The sequence below is a fragment of the Tamandua tetradactyla genome, chromosome 1 (assembly GCF_023851605.1).
Source record: "Tamandua tetradactyla isolate mTamTet1 chromosome 1, mTamTet1.pri, whole genome shotgun sequence".
NCBI lineage: Eukaryota > Metazoa > Chordata > Mammalia > Pilosa > Myrmecophagidae > Tamandua > Tamandua tetradactyla.
Window position 1 is genome coordinate 172,652,161 of NC_135327.1, and position 16,527 is coordinate 172,668,687.

The 16,527-nt window shown below is 38.8% G+C and overlaps 1 protein-coding gene and 1 non-coding gene across 50 annotated transcripts in view; both read right to left on the reverse strand.

The window, feature by feature from the left end:
- Positions 1–16,527, reverse strand: part of LOC143660720 (uncharacterized) — a 298,041-nt gene that overhangs the window by 16,237 nt on the left and 265,277 nt on the right. For 40 of the 49 annotated variants that reach the window (XR_013164392.1, XR_013164998.1, XR_013165040.1 and 37 more), the window contains one exon: positions 1–16,527. This exon is cut by the window's right edge. The exons of the other annotated variants lie outside the window; for them this stretch is intronic. The gene's annotated coding sequence lies outside the window, so the exon portion shown is untranslated. 49 annotated transcript variants of the gene reach the window in all.
- Positions 13,521–13,711, reverse strand: LOC143653892 (U2 spliceosomal RNA). Its single transcript, XR_013161599.1, has one exon. It is a non-coding gene; the product is annotated as a U2 spliceosomal RNA (small nuclear RNA).

The following is a 16,527-nucleotide window of genomic DNA, read 5'->3' on the forward strand; positions in this document are numbered from 1 at the left end:
GCTACTTTTAACAACTCATTCTCAAAAACAGAATACACTTAAAATTGTCAAACCCTCCATCTCCAGCATTAAAATAATCATCTTTCAAGAACAAAATCCTTCCTTAGTGTCTCTTAGCCCAGAAGCCATGAGAATGCTTCCATTTCAAAAACTGGTCTGCACTATCATGTTTTACACTGCTTTTGAGCAAGTTGCCCTACTTTGTATTTTTCCTTCCAAATCTGACAGTAAAGTTGGAGCCTGAAATGTGAAATCAATAACATACCAGTAACTCCTATGTGGCAAAAAGGTGAATTGTGGAAGTACATTGTTTTATTAAAGTGACATGCCAGTCTGTTCTTGCATGAGCAAACTAGATTAAGTTAACTTGAGGATTTCATAAGAACTGTATTGGACTATCACGCCTCTCCATAATCCAGTTTCAAAATGTCAGGAGGACATCAGGATATAGCAGTCCTAACCTGAGTATTTAAACCAGATTAAAGATGAATTTTTTTTTGCTATGTTGATGTTAAGTCATCTTCTGCTGACCTCTAATGAATTGTTTTTTTACAGGAAGCAGGTGAATAAGTATTACAGGATCTGGAGCTGGCTGAGCTGAAGTCTGGCTGTGCCACTTACCAGCTGTGAGACCTTAGGCAAATCATTTAATTTTTCTGAGTCCTGGTTTTGTGCTCTACAGACTGGAGATAAAAATTCCTATACCGCAGTGTTTGTTAGAATCATATGTAATTCAGTATATGGAAACAGTATGTAAAACTTAAAACACTAAAAACATGTCATTATTTTATTAATCAGACTTCTGGAGTATCATCTCAGGCCAAAGTGAACAGAGAAGTGAATGAGTACAACAGTAATAGCATCCACTTTTAGAATAATTACTCTGTGCAAGGCACTGTGCTATGTGCTTTACATGCATTTCCTTAGTAATTACAATCACCCAACAAGACAGGTGGTACTATCTCCATTTTCTAGGTGAAGCAGAAGAGATTTAGAAAGGGTATATTACTTGCCCTTGGTTATGAAGCTTTGAATGGGAAGGCCAGAATTTAAACTTCCATTTCCCTAAGTCCAACCCCAGGCTCTGAACCATCCATTTTTTTTTTAACTAAAGTTTTAATTTTTTTATCTTTCACTTTTTTTTAACTTTTTATTTTGAAATAATTTCCAGCTTAGTGAGAAGTTAATGAGATCTCAGTGAAAAGAACTGTACAAAAACACATTTGCCTTGCACTCAGATAAGGGTCAAAAAGTTAACATTTTACAGTCTTTGTTCTATATCTCTGTTTAGTTTGCTAAAGTTGCCACAAGGCAATATCCCAAAAATGGGCTGGCTTTTAACAATGTAGATTTATTAGTTTATAAGCTTACATTTCTGAGGCTGTAAAAATATCCAAATCAAGGCACCAACAGGCAATCTGGTGATCCTGGATTCCTCTTTCACTTGGTAAAGCACATAGCATCCTGTTGGTCTTTGCTCCCCAGTCTCAAGCTTTCAGCTTCAGGCTGTTCTGGTTGTGGCTTTCTTTCTGATCTTCTGTTTATGTCCTTCTCTCTCAGATTCTGTTTTCTATTTCATGCTCTTATACAGGGCTCCAGTGAGACGATTAAGACCCATGGGGTATATACCTCAATTGACCTAATTTAAAGATCCCCCACCAAAATCTAACCCATAAGAAGTGAAAGAGCTTTAAGAACATGACCCTTGTAATCTCCCAACCTCTCTTTATCCTATTTTTCCTGAACTTTTTCTTCTGAATTTTCTAAGCAGGTTGCCAAACTGATGACATATGCCAAGTATGTTTGTCCCTCAAATTAAGAACACTCTGCTACAAAAAAAAAAAAAGAAAAAAAATCACCCATTAAATTAAAAAAAAACTAACAATGATATATCACTATCATTCATTCAAGTTTCACCTCCATTCAGGTTTAACCAATTGTCCCAGTTATGTCCTTTACAACACAAGGATTCCTCACAATGGGGCATTGCATTTAGGTATCATTTCTCTAGAATCCTTCAATCAAAAATGGTTTCTCCTTCAACTTCTGTGTGAGACCAATGGAAGAGATGTCTGTCTGGTACAAAATCCACACTTTGGGTAGCACACTATCCAATCCAACCTGCATGGTCAGCTTACCCAACACCACAATCACACATAATCCTGAATAGGGCATGAGATGCTGCCGGTCTGCTCAGGTCAGTGTGACACTCCAAACACATCCCAGAGCAAACTGGGGAGAAAGCAAAAAAGTACCTGCAAGTCCCCCTGGGGAGAAAAGAGGAAACACCAAACTTCCCTACCTGGGGAGCCTCAACACTCTCGCAAGCAGTGGGGACAAGCAACTCAACAGTCTGAGCCTGCCTCCACGAAATCCACACTTGCAAAGCAGAAGTCAAGCCCACTCACAATTCTGCCTCAGTCACCTCGGAAAACCCTCCCTGTTGCCCAGTTGTTGCCCCTCTCTCCAAGCCAACAGGGCAGGTGAACTCACTGCCCTCCTGCCTATGTGGGACAGGACTCCCAGGGGTATAAATCTCCCTGGCAACATTGGACATGATTCCCGGGAATGAGCTGGAACCCAACACCAGGAGATGGAGAAAGCCCTCCCGACCAAAAGGTAGAAGAGAGAAACAAGACAAAACAAAGCCCCAGTGGCTTGAGAGATCCCAAACAGAGTTGAGAGGCCACTCTGGAGACCACCCCCATGCATTCATTACAAAAACATCCCTTCCTAGTGCACCAGAACAGAGGGAAGCACTGAAGACATCCTGAAGACAACGGCATCCCTGAAGACAACTGCTCAACCACACAGCCTCCACAATGTGACTGCACACGTGTAAAAACCCCATGGCTGAAACACTCCCATCCAGGGCAAGGACAGATAAGCCAAAAAAATAAGCATCAAAAACAAATAAATGATGGTGGAGCAAAGACAAGGGGCAAAAAAACGAACAGACTGAAATACCAGTAGTCAACGAGACGGAGGGGCAAGGGACACAGGATGAACAAGTCCCCTTCTTCCTTCCAGTTCTCCTTCTAGAGTGATGCAAATGTTCCAAAAATGACCATGGTGATGAACACACAACCATGTCACATCACTATGAGCCACTGACTGCATACCCCAGATGGACTGCATGTACGCAAAGACACCCCAATAAAAAAGTGTTTCCTTGATTTTCAGTAACTCAGCACTTGTGAGGGATATGCCTCAGTGTGGGTTTCTCTAATGTTTCCATGTGATTAAACAGAGGTATGTATCTTTCTCAGAACGCTGTAGGGATGTTGTGTTCTTTCCTTTATATCATATTGGGGCAGGGCCATGATGTCCATTTTGTCCTATTAACTGTTGATGATAAGTTGATTCTTTGGCTAAGGGATAGTCTGCCAGGCTTTCTTAAGAGCAATCTTTTCCGTTTTGTAAAGGTTAAGTATTTTCTGTGAACATATTTGAGATGATGTGAATATCCCTGTTTCTTCTCAAATTTCACACACTAGTTTTAGCATGTATTGATAATGCTTGACTGAGATAACTGTTACCATAATGTTTGCAAAATATGATTTTCTAACTCAATCATGCTTCTACATTAGTTAGTGAGCATTCTATCGTAAGAAAGAGTTTCCCCTTTTCTCTCATTTATTAATTATGTATATCAGTGTGAATGCAAATATTCCTATTTTATTGCTATCATTAGCCATTTTGATGCTCTCAGATGTCAATATCACTGACATGGTCACTAGGAGCCACTTGAAGCTGTTCTTGTGTCTTTTTGTTATCATCACTGAGCTCTTCTTTAATTTATATGCAGTGAGTTCTAGGCTCATCTTTTACTTTCATTGGCTAGATTCAGCCATCTCTTCAGGAAGCTCTGTTTTCTTCTGAGGAATAATGGCAATAATAGCATCACAACTAAAGTGTCTTTTTAAAAAATCCTAGTAGGTATTACATCTGGAAGGATTTCAAAGATATCATGGAAGTTGTGTCTTAGCTGCAGACATGTTGCATGGAAAGCATTTTTTGTTTTTAAGACTACTTTTCTTGCCTGAATATTGCTTTTGGAAAAATCCTATTCCTTCTCATCACAGTTCCTCTCCTTGCTCCAACTTAGAATATACATCTGATTTGCAGACCTGATGTGTTGGGACATAATTTGAATCATATTGCCTACTGCAATGTGATGCGGCCCAAGTAGTTCCAGAGCCATAGACACCTCCTCTGTGGGTCCCCTAGGAAGGAGGTGTTTGTCCTTTCTGAGCCATCATCCTTTGCTGCTCTGCTTGGTTCTTTTCTAAATATTTTAATGGCTGATCTTCATATGGCCACATGGAACTCTGAACATAATTAGCTCCAAGTTTCAAGATTTCAACAATGAGCATATGGGCAAACCATTAAAACCAGCTTTGGTTTTTGAACAGAAGAAGCAGCACCAAACTTAACCCACCAAGAGTAAGGCAAAAACTTGAAAGGAGTAGGATGTGGCTGGTAATGAACTGTCAGAAGACCTGGATAGGATGTAGCTGGTAATGAACTATCAGAAGACCTGGATCCTCAGTCATATTTCTGATTTGCATTGTGACCTTTGGCAACCCACACAATCTCTAAAGCCTTATTTTCCCACTAATCCCAAGGAAGTTCAAGTCACAAACAGCAGAGTGACTATTTCAACACATTATGAATGTGAATATGACAATGTTAAAATACTGTCTCCAAAATATAGCATAGCAGTTTCACCCTCCTAAGTTACTGTTTCTATAATACAGTATGTTGAGATGGTAGAGTGCAGACTTCTGGAGCCAGAATGCTAAGCTCCTCCTCTTGGTCCCTGCACAACATTGGGTAAGTTACTTAAACTCTCTGTGTCTCAGTCTCTTCATCTCTAAAATAAGGGTAACAGGCTGGGCCCTGGTTGTTCAGCAGGCAGACTTCTTGCCTGCCATGCTGGAGACCCAGGTTCGACTTCCAGTGACTGCCCATGCAAAATAATAGTAATAATAATAATAATAATAATAAAATAAGGGTAATAACAGTAGCTACCATATAAGGTTGTTGTGAGGATTATATAAGGCACTACATGTAAAACAATTGGAACTAGAGATAGCACAATGCAAACATTCAAGAATGATAGCATGTAATAATAAAAAAATCATTTTTCCTTCAGCATCTTATAAACAGACACATGGCAAAAAGATCACTGCTTGTAAATGGGAAGCAGCTCACAGATTCTTCTTAACACATTTTGCCATACACTGATACATTCCAGAGTAGCCAATTACACAGGTCCCTGATTAGTACTAGAATCTGAAAAGATGCCCTTGGGACTACAAATGGGATCTCCAGCTGAGTTTACAAATGGGATCTCCAGCTGAATATTGTTAATACTTTCTGTCCTCTTCTCCTTTTTCCATTCTCAGATGCAACTATGGGAACTGTACCTTTGCTTTGAAGAAATTCATGTTATAGATTTTTTGCAACAGTAAATTGGGAGTTGGGTGTTTAAAGGACTAGTGATCAAATACTGATGATCATTCCTACGGAATCATCCAGGAACAAAATAAAGTACAACTTCCTTGAGAATGATTTATGAGTGCACGCTTCTAGTTACACAGAGTTATAAAGCAATCTTCTAAGAGATTTTTTTTCCAGGCACAGAACTCTTCAGGAGCATTTGTTCAAAAAACCAGCACCTGGAATTTAAATGACAGTATGAACTATTAGGAAATCTCCCACAGCAAGAGCAGAAGTGAAAGCCAGTTGTTTTCTCTTAAGCAATTTACTCCACCTATGTTGTAAGCAGATGTATTTTTTTTGGGGGGGGGAGAGGTGCACGGTCTGTGAATTGAACCCGGGTCTCCCGCATGAAAGGGAGGCATTCTAACCACTGAACTATCCATGCATCCTGCAGATGCATTTTTGAAAATGAAAAATAAAAAAGCACCTTTTCTTTCTTGCTTAAGACCATAGGCCGGGAAAGTTCCTGTAAAACAAGCAGCATATGCCTCTCTCATGCTTGTTTTTGGTCCTGGAGAAAATCTGTGGTATGGCTGTTGCTGAGGAAACCATCCACTGACATGGGGCTGAGCATTTTTCAGATCATCAAGGTGTGCTCACCAAGATGTCTTATGAAAGAAAATAGATACAAATCTATAGATCCGACCACAGAAAAAAGGGCATGAAAGTAGCCTGCACAGAAGACAGGAGGAGGTTCCTATTTTCAAAACTGATTTTACAACCTCATGATATAGCAGCACAGACTCCAAAAGGCCAGAAGAGGGTAGCACTGGTCATAAGTACAATCTTCTTTTATTGTTTAAAAATCAAGCAAAGGCCTGCCATGCCAGAGACCTGGGTTTGATTCCTGGTGCCTGCCCATGCAAAAAAAGGAAAAAAAAAAATCAATCAGAGTACAATTTAGAAGAATTGAAGCTACATTAATCTACCTCCTGCATGGTGTAACTTTAAAGGTAGAATGCATCTTTTACCATATGCCCAGAGAGGAAGTGGATATTTTACAGGTTTTTATTTGTGAAAAGTGACTAAGGTAATACTTCAAACTGCACAATGCTACCTGTCACAAAAACTGGGAATAACTTCAGAATAACTCCAAGGAGGGTTTCTTATAAGGTGCTTAAATCTCAAAAACTCACATTTCTCCCAGCAAGAGGCCAGCTGAGTGACTCAACAATCTGATGAAGAAAAATCCACCCTATCAACTTACCACCTATTGTGATTTCTCAGTTAATGACTACAACTCGTGGTAGTTAGATTCAGTTGTCAACTTGGCCAGGTGAAGGTACCTAGTTCTGTTGCTGCGGACATGAGCCAATGGTACGTGAACCTCATCTGTTGCTAACTACATCTGCAGTCGGCTAGGAGGCGTGCCTGCTGCAATGAATGACATCTGACTTGATTGGCTGGTGCTTAAATGAGAGAGCTCAATGTAGCACAGCCCAAGCAGCTCAGCATACCTCATCTCAGCGCTCGCAGCTCAGCCTAGGCCTTTGGAGATGCAGAAAGAAATTACCCCGGGGAAAGTTGTTGGAGCCCAGAGGCCTGGAGAGAAGGCCAGCAGAGACCATCCTGTGCCTTCCCACGTAAGGAAGAACCTCAGTGGAAAGTTAGCTGCCTTTCCTCTGAAGAACTGACAAAATAAATCCCCTTCTATTAAAAGCCAATCCATCTCTGGTGTGTTGCATTCCGGCAGCTAGCAAACTAGAACACAACTCCACAAAGGAACTTAAACAGTGCTGAGGCCACAGAGCATACCATACTTAACAACAAAAATGAAGGATCTAGATATGTGGATCAAAACTGATTAATGTAGAAAATGATTTGTGATTTACAGAGCTATTATGCTAAGAGCTATTTAACATATCTTTACTGAGTAGGAACCTAATACATGTAAAGATGATATCAAAACAGGAGCATAATATATTGGGAAGATCCTTGAGAGTTGGGATTAAAATATGAGAAAATCTTGAACAGTAAGAGGAATGGTCAGAAAAAGCCATAGTTATAGTCAATACAATCTTAGGACAGAAAAACAAGTCTGACATCATCAAATTCAGAGTACAGACAGGAAGGAAGATATTTAGAAGAAAACATAAAATTCAAATCAATATGGAGCCATTGAATCACATATGACTCTGGAGTATTTAAATACTATTATAAAATAATGGCATGTTTCTGACATTGCCTGATCATAAAAGATGAGGATGGGAAACAAAATCAGAGAGGAACACTTTCACTTTTTATAAGTGAGATCTATGTCATTGCAAGGAGCATCCATCTATTGTTTTCTGGAGGCGTCAGTATTTGGAAATGTGGTTAGCTCATTTAAGCAACAAGAAGTCCTCCTTCAATTAACCTATTTCTTAAGAAGCATATGATAAAACCTAATTACATAGCATGCTTCTTTCATTCTCTCTGTTGCCCATCCACAAAATGTGAAAGTGCTTTATAACTATCGCATGTGCAGCCTCCTAGGATTTAGATGTATGTGTATTATTTATAGGTGGGAAAACTTGAGTACAGAAAGGATTGGCTAAGAAAGCCATATGAGTTAGTGACAAGGTTTTTCAACTCTCAGGATATGAATTTTCAGCTTACCACTACTATCCTTGCCTCCCTTTTAACGGCGCTGGAATCTGTATCTATTGTGCTCTTGTGGATTTTAATCTAAATTCAGGACCGAGGCTGAGGCTTACACCTAACCTATGACTAAAGAGGAGAGCAATGAATTACAGCCCAGCCAATAGGTATGCTTCAACTAATGGGATTCCTGCTCCCTTTTCAGGAAGGGAGCCAATGGTCCACTTATACTTTCAACATGACAATCCTTTGTCACAGATGGCCCCCAAAGAAGAGTAAACAAGCTGATCAGTCTAGTATAAGTAAACATATAAACAAATAATGATATGGGAGCATAAAAAGGGCTGCAAATACAGGGGGCAAACATATAAAGTATTTGTCCCTGAGCTACAGACATGACAGTGACTGCACATTCAACTTGGAAGTCACATCTTTCACGGAGGGATTAACCAATAGCAATATTTCAAAGCCCTAAAACACTTCTCAATACTAGTGATAAAACAGACATCTTCAAATCAGTCAATAAGCATCTATTGATTGCCTTCTGAGGACCTAGCACTGTGTTAGACACTGCTAGTAAAACATAGAAGATGATGATGTGGATATGTCTGCATGGGATCTTATAAACTACTTGTGGAAGGAAATGTAATATATAGGTACAAATAAGTGCTAAAGCATGTTATGCTGATGGAGAGTACAAGTGGTATTGAGGATTAGATGAGCTTGGGGCAGGTGATTACATCACAGAGGAAAGGGACCTGAGCTGGGGTCTGTAGGGTTGGTGGCCTGGGCAGATGGAAGGACAGAGAGAATCTCAAGGCGGGGGGCAGTAAAATCACATTAAGTGTAGTAGAAGGTGAAGATAAACAAGAATGGGGGAAAAATCTACTGCTTTTGGTGAGCAGGACCCTTTGGAAAGTTAGACTATAAGAGATTTGAGATAACATAGGAATGCTAAAGGTGACGGCAGTATGTGTGTGTATGCGCATTTCCCTACCACAGGGTGAAAGCTAACTGGGATCAGAGATGGAAGGAAATGAGAAGAAACATGAATTTTATAAAGGGTTAGAATACAGAGATGTTTGTTAAGACCTAATATGTGGGAAGCACTGTGGTGGAGAGACAGAAGTAACAAGACACAGTGCCAGTCTTCCTGGAGTTTACAAGTTAGCGGGGGTGGACTGATACAGACAAGTAAGCAGACAATTATTTATACTTAGGTAGGGGATATTCTAGGGGCTATGGGGGCTAACAGGTTTGGTCAGGATAAGCTTTCCCAGGGGCTTTCTATTCTCTATCTTCAGAGAAGAAATGGAAGGAAGAAGAAACTTCCTTCTGAGTTTCCCAGAGAAGGGGTGGAACCTCTTTCTCAGGATGCTTTAATGAATAAGGCACTCAGATACCCATTTGTCTGGAGTGCAGTTTTTGCTGAAGACAAAGAGAATGGATTAAAAGACACCCTGTAGATGCCGTTCAGCTCAACATGAGTTCCTTTCCCCAACCCCAACTTCTTTACAGTACAAAAGAGGGATGATCATGTTACGGGATTCTGAATTACACTCATATTGGAGGTGAAACACAAGAGTGACTTCCACATGCACAGCTAAGACAAGAAGACATTTTCCATGTAACTATAAGTAAAAGGAAATTTAGCATGACTAACAGAGAATAGCAGGACAGGAGGGGAGCATTTCATGAGGCAGGGACTTAGGAGCACACAAAGCCTTTATCCGAATCTGTTTACTTCACCCAAGAAAACTATTAATAAAGCACTACTCCAAAAAAGAAGCAGCGAAGAGGGTGAAGGAAGTTCTAAATTGATATGAATATAAAATCTTAAGAAGTAAACAATGCACGCTGCTTCCTATTTCATTTTTGCAGTTTGCTGTGGAACTTTTTGTTTGGAAAATTTTATCCACGACATAAATTTAAAACATTTGCTAGGTTATAACTTTCTAAATACACACAAATTCACCAAGCAAGAGGAAAAGAAAATTACAAGTTAGATTCAAGTTAAAATACCACCATAGTGGGAAACAAGACAAAACAAAACACCATATTCTCTATTTCACTCAAATAGTGTCTGAAGATAGCCTACTTTCCTTGAGGAGTGACCCTGAGGAAAGCTCATTAAGGACATGTGGTCACCCCAATAACAACCAAACTCTTCTCTCTAGTAGCTCTTTTAAATATGATCTTAATTGTGCCATTTTACATCAGAATCAAGTAGGGTATCAACATCAAATTTAGTGTGGCTTTGATGATTGTTGGCTCATGTCTTGCTGGAGAGAGAAACAGAAAGGCCAACACATGGGTTGACTCAGCTTATCTCATCTCATGCTTTGGGTCTGTCTTGCCTCTGCTTTGTAACAACAAGGCTAATTGATAATGTGTGTAAAATAGTATTTTTCAGATCTTATTTCATCATTGATTTAATGTTGTTTTAGTACCTACAAAATAGAGAAATAAATAATCTCTTTAAAAATGAAGACAATATAGGCAGAGGGGGAAAACATTGCTATTTATTTATTGCTATTTATCTCCAAAATCATGCCTGATGCTAAAAACAAGCAAGTTTTTTTTCCTCATTGTTGTATGGGCTGGTGAGGGGGCTGAGGGGGGCACAATGGCATGTACTGTTACTAGGATTGAAGAACAACTCCTCCTACTGAAAGATCATGTTGGAGATTCAACTTGATTCTTATGACATATTTATTTTACACTCTTGGGGGAAAACATTTTGCAATAATCATGCCATTAAAATAAAGTGATAAATGACAGTTGCTTGGCTACTACCTAGAAAGAATAGGTACAGGATTTATTGCACATGGGGATCCCTGGTCAGAGAGTGGGTACAAATCCCATTTCTTTAACTTGCTTTTCCTCTTTAGATAAATTATTTAATCTCTTGGCTTAGTTGTTCTCCCTATACAAAAAAAGTAACATCATCTTCTTAAGGCTTGTGGTGAGGGATTTAAAGAGTGACATATAGAAGCTGTTGGTAGAACGCCCACTTGCAGTGAGCATTACACACCCGTCCCTGTCCTTTTCTGATGATACCACACATGGCTCATCCTGGCTCACGGGGATAGTCAATGTGGAGCAAGGTGTCGTTACATAAGCCACCACAGATGGGACATTCATGACTATGTCTTGGTAAGCACAGCAGGGGGAGGCTGCTTTATACCTTTGCTTACAAGGAAATGAGTTCTTCCTTGTGGAGTTCACAACTGCCCGAAGAACTCAGACAAGCAAGAAGAAGGTGAGTCCACAGCTCTTCCTAGGCAATCCTTCTCCAGTTTGTTCGACTTCTCTATCTAGTTCCTTCCTCACTTCCCCCCTTTATTCTATTGCCAAAAGGCACTTTCAAACTTCTAGAGCCTCTTATAAGCTTTATATTTGCTCAGTGCTCAAAAGAGAACATATTCTTAGAACACTGCTCAATTTTTTCACCTGGGGGCAGGATTGAAAATATGTTTTACTAAGAACTAGTACAGTATAAATTAATTCTCACCTCCACCTCCCCCACCCTATCCCAAAAAAGGTATATCAAGTTTTGGCATGTAGATAGAATGCACTTATTCTCATTTCTGACCAGCAATTAATACACATCACTGAAAAAGGAGATTCTGAGAACCTGCTTATGGCAAATAAATAACTGATTTGTTTCATTTTGTAAAAACTAGGTTCTCCTTTCTGACCTAAGAACATTCCTCAAAAGGCATGCTGTCTCTACCAGCAGGAAGGTCATGGACATGCTAGACTCTCATTCCAAGGTTTGAACAAGGAGCAGAATGATATGGAGGAAGAAGACTAGACCCAGGACCCAAAGGACTGGCTTCAGACTGGCCTCCTTTTCCAACTCTGCAACATCTGACAGACCAAAGCCTCTCTGGTTTAATATCTTCATGTCTGAAATAAGGAAGTTTTATTTGATAGTTTTCCTTTTCACACTAAAATAAGATGATTCTAAAACATGACATTAAGTGCAAGGCTGATTTTTGCTCTGGACCTCATTTAAGGGGTTTCAGTCATAGCTCATGTGTTAAAAGTGGCCCTGCCAAAGAACAAACATCCTGATCCATTTAAAACATTAAGAACATTGGCTCTGACTTCAAAAGGGAGGATAAACAAACCCATGTCTAGGCAGGAACACTCGATTTTTCTGCCTTTTTAAAAAAACTCATCAGAGCCTGAACAATTCCATAAAAGTACCTTCCAATAGCATCACAGTTTAATATTGTCATATTTGCACTATTAACAAAGCTTTTTAATAGGCTGGTGATATTTAATTCAGTTGTGAATGACCACTAATATTTTTGTATGGTAAGCAAATTTAAATGAATATTTTTCAATTTTTATATATTTTAAATTTTTTCTTTATTAGAGAAGTTGTGGATTTATACAACAATCATGCATAAAATGCAGGATTCCCTTACACAACCCCACTATCAACACCTTGCACTGTTGTGGGACATTAATTACAACTAATGAAAGCACATTTTTATAACTGTACTAATAATAGTCTATGGTTTGACTTAGGGTTTACTATTTGTGTACTGTAGTTCCACAGGTTTTTTAAAAAACATTTTTTATTCTATTACCATATATACAATCTAATATTTCCCCTTTTAATCACATTGAGATATATATTTCAGTGCTGTTGCTTTTTTGCAAAGTCTATCCAAAAGTAGGTTAGTTCTCCTACCCCACACAAATTACAAAACAAAGAATAAAGCTTCCCGCCCTTTTAAAATCTTCCCCCTCCCCTAACTATACTCCTAAACTCAGTGAGCCTAGATATTCTTTTACTTAGAAGGGATTCTAGAATCAACTGCCCTGTAACTTCCTAAAACATTTGATTCCGCTATTATGGATCTGAAATCATAAAAGTTGTAGGAATCAAAGATGGTTCTGGTTTCTAGGAAAATTTGCATGAATTCTTCTGCCTTGGAAAAATCAGGAAACTTTTTTGACCGTATTTTTGTATGGCTAATGTTTTATAAATATGGTACTCCTGGAATGTAAACAAAAAAATAAAGGTATGAACACTATCTTCCATGTTAGAGTTCCCAGTGTATCTGGCAACTAAGTAGCCAAGTTCAAGGTACTTGTTCAAAAATCCTCTAAGCTCCATCAAGGTGGCTACAGAAAATGCATACACTCCAGAGTTTTTACTTGCTTAAGAAAATGACTGGGTTTTTGCTTATACTTCAGCTGTACAGCACTCACAGGGCATGTGGTACATAAAGTCAAGAAGAGTTAAATATGTTTTAAGTTAAAAAGTTTAAAAAATTCCATAAAACAAAAACAAGAGACGTGATGCTACTTTTTCCAATTTCAAAAGCTCACGGTGGTGACAGTATAGTTAATCACATATAACATTGGCATTTAGGCAACTGATTGTTTGTCACTAGACTTTTTTTTTTTTTTTTTGGTGCACCATTTCTGGAAGTACTGCAATACCAGGTCGATGCGTGGAGTGGACGGAGCAAGCTCCCATTCCATCTCCCTGTCCCAAAAATCCACCCAATATATTGTCCTCGGATAGAGGACGCATCAGACACCAAACCGATAAGAACAGATACTACACTTGATCTTAGCCAAAAGGCTGAGAAGCGATGTCACTAAACTTTTTTATGGCCTTTTAAGAACTGAGTAAGTTGGTAGCATTTCCTAAGAGTTATTATTCAACTGTGAAAATGTAGAGAGCTTTTTGTTTTGCTTTGCTTTTGGAAATTTTTGATTAGCTGAAATGATGACTGGTAGTGAGACTTGCATTTCTTCTATTGCTACTTGATAAAGGCTTATTTTCCCAGTCAAGGAAAGATATGGTTAACTTGCTTTTTTCTTAGACTGAGGTCATCATCTCTATTCATCAGTGTAGTAAACAAGTCAGACATGTTAAAAAACAAAAACAACAAGAAAACCTCCTTTCAAAAGCAACACTATATATTTTTCTTCTCTGGGAATGAGCAGAAAGCATGGTAATTTTTCAAATACCCATTAGAGTATTTATGAATAATTTTTAAAAAAGACCCCAACCCTCATTTTGCTCATTTCCTAGAGAATATCAATGTCATGTTAACTCCTTAAAGGAGCTTCCTTAATTAACAACAAGGCCAAACAGAATCTTAAAACATAGTCTTAAAATCCTTTTCATTTCTACTTTTAAAGATATCTGTAAATGGACAATTTTGGTGTGTCTAAATGAAATTGCCATAACCATTATTTGTGGGAAAAACATTTTTGTGCTTTGCCCAAGATACAGCTAAAAACTATTAGGATAATTTCCTTTTTGGTCCTTCAATTGACTTCATATCAATTTCTTATCAACTCAACAAGACTCTATATGATTAAAAAAAAAACAAACATCAACAAAGAAGGATTTTTTTTTTCCGTTTGCTCTCTATGTGTTACTGAAAGAGCCCTTATAAAGCCCAATCCCATTTGCCTGAGACGGCCCCACCAAGCACTGTTCCCAGGGCAGTGACTCAGTTCTGGGGGACCACCTGCTGTGTGGTTGTTGCTGCTTTTCGGGTCATTACCAGTCACGAGGGCAGAGGGACAGGACAGAGCTGAATGGCCTCAAAGGATCAGAGAACACTCAGAGCCAGGTCAAGAACTGGGCCAAAAGGAAAACTTGCGTTTACAAAAAGAAAGATCCAGCCCTTAAAGTTGAGGTATTACATTGTAGAGGGTCTTCACACCTGTATTCTAAGTGCCTCAATTGACCACATGAGGCTCATGGAGGAAACCAAGGGAACACCAAGATAAAAAATGAAGGCAGGGCCACAGTACATCTCCCCATTTTCATGAAGGAACAAAGGGTTACCCTAGAGAATCTTTATAAAATACCACTTTGATCAAGTCATCATGACTTTAAAAAGTAATACATTTTAAATGGCACCTACAATCTATAGGAGACCTGAGTGCATTTGAGGTTTTTCAACCATCTAATGCACACCCCACCTTCAGGGCCCTCTCTCTACTTCTTTTAGGTAAGCCCCTGGCTCCATTAAAACATCTACCTCTGAGACCCTTGTTATGCAGGTTTTCTCTCCCCCTACCATCATGTTTTTTTGTTGGGGGGGGGATGGAAAAATTTTTTACTCAAAACAAGTTTACAGATTGAGACGATGGCTTAACCAGACTTCATCTATTCGATTTGGTTTAACTAGAATAAATCTGTTCAAATCTAACAGATAATGACTGTTAGATAGCAGTTTCCTCAAAACAATGGGCCCTCAAAAGCAAAATATGACTATCAAAATTGAGAATTCATACTTATAATAGATGAAATCTATCCACAAGTCAATGCAAATCACACACACATACTTTTTATTAGCAACTTATAAAAAAAAACCACTGGCTTTAAGTATAACGCTATCTTGTATTAAGTTATTTTCCTACATTCATATAGTTTTAAAACATGGGAAGTGCCTTCTAGCCATCGTAACCTACCAACTGACTATGTCAGTTTGAAAAAGTTTACGTACCCTAGAAAAGCCATGTTTTAATCCTAATTCCCTTTTGTAAAGGCAGCCTTTTCTTCTAATCGCTATTAAGTACTGCACGTTTGAAACTTTAATTAGATCATCTCCCTGGAGATGTGACTCAATCAAGAGTGGTTATTAATGCTGGATTAGGTGAGGACGTGTTTCCACTCATTTGGGTGGGTCTTGATTAGTATACTGGAATTAAGAGGAAACATTTTGGAGAATGAGGAGATTGAGAGAGAGCAGAGAAGAATGACAGAGTCACGAGAAAGCCACAAAAGAGAATGCCACAGAACCACGAAGCAGAGTCCACCAGCCAGTGACCTTTGGAGATGAAGAAGGAAACATGTCTCCTAGGAGCTGGAGAGAAAGGTAGGCTGTGTTTGCCATGTGTCCTTTCAGCCAAGAGAGAAATGCTGACTGTGGTCGCCATGTGCCTTTCCACTTGAGAGAGAAACCCTGAATTTCATCAGCCTTCTGGAATCAAGATATCTTTCCCTGGATGCCTTAGATTGGACATTTCTATAGACTTGCTTTAATTGGGACAGTCCACAACCTAAAAGCTGTTAACTTGCAACTTATTAAATTCCCCTTTTTAAAAGCCTTCCATTTCCCGTACATTATTGCATTCTGGCAGCTAGCAAACTAGAATACTGACCTAATACTCAAAATGATTTCAAAATACCCTACAAATTTTGTGTTAACATTGGTATCCTGACTTAAGTCCATATATGCGAATATACAGACTATAATAATATTAGTGACACTCTTGTCTACTGTCTCAAAGCAAGTTATGTTTCCACTCTTTGTAATCCTGTCACATGTATGACTCAGAAATGAAAGTGAAAATTCCTTTTAATATAGACACATTTTCAAATAGGTTAGTTTCCTAATATAGTTTTTACTTATATTTATGGCACAAACATCATGGATTGATTTT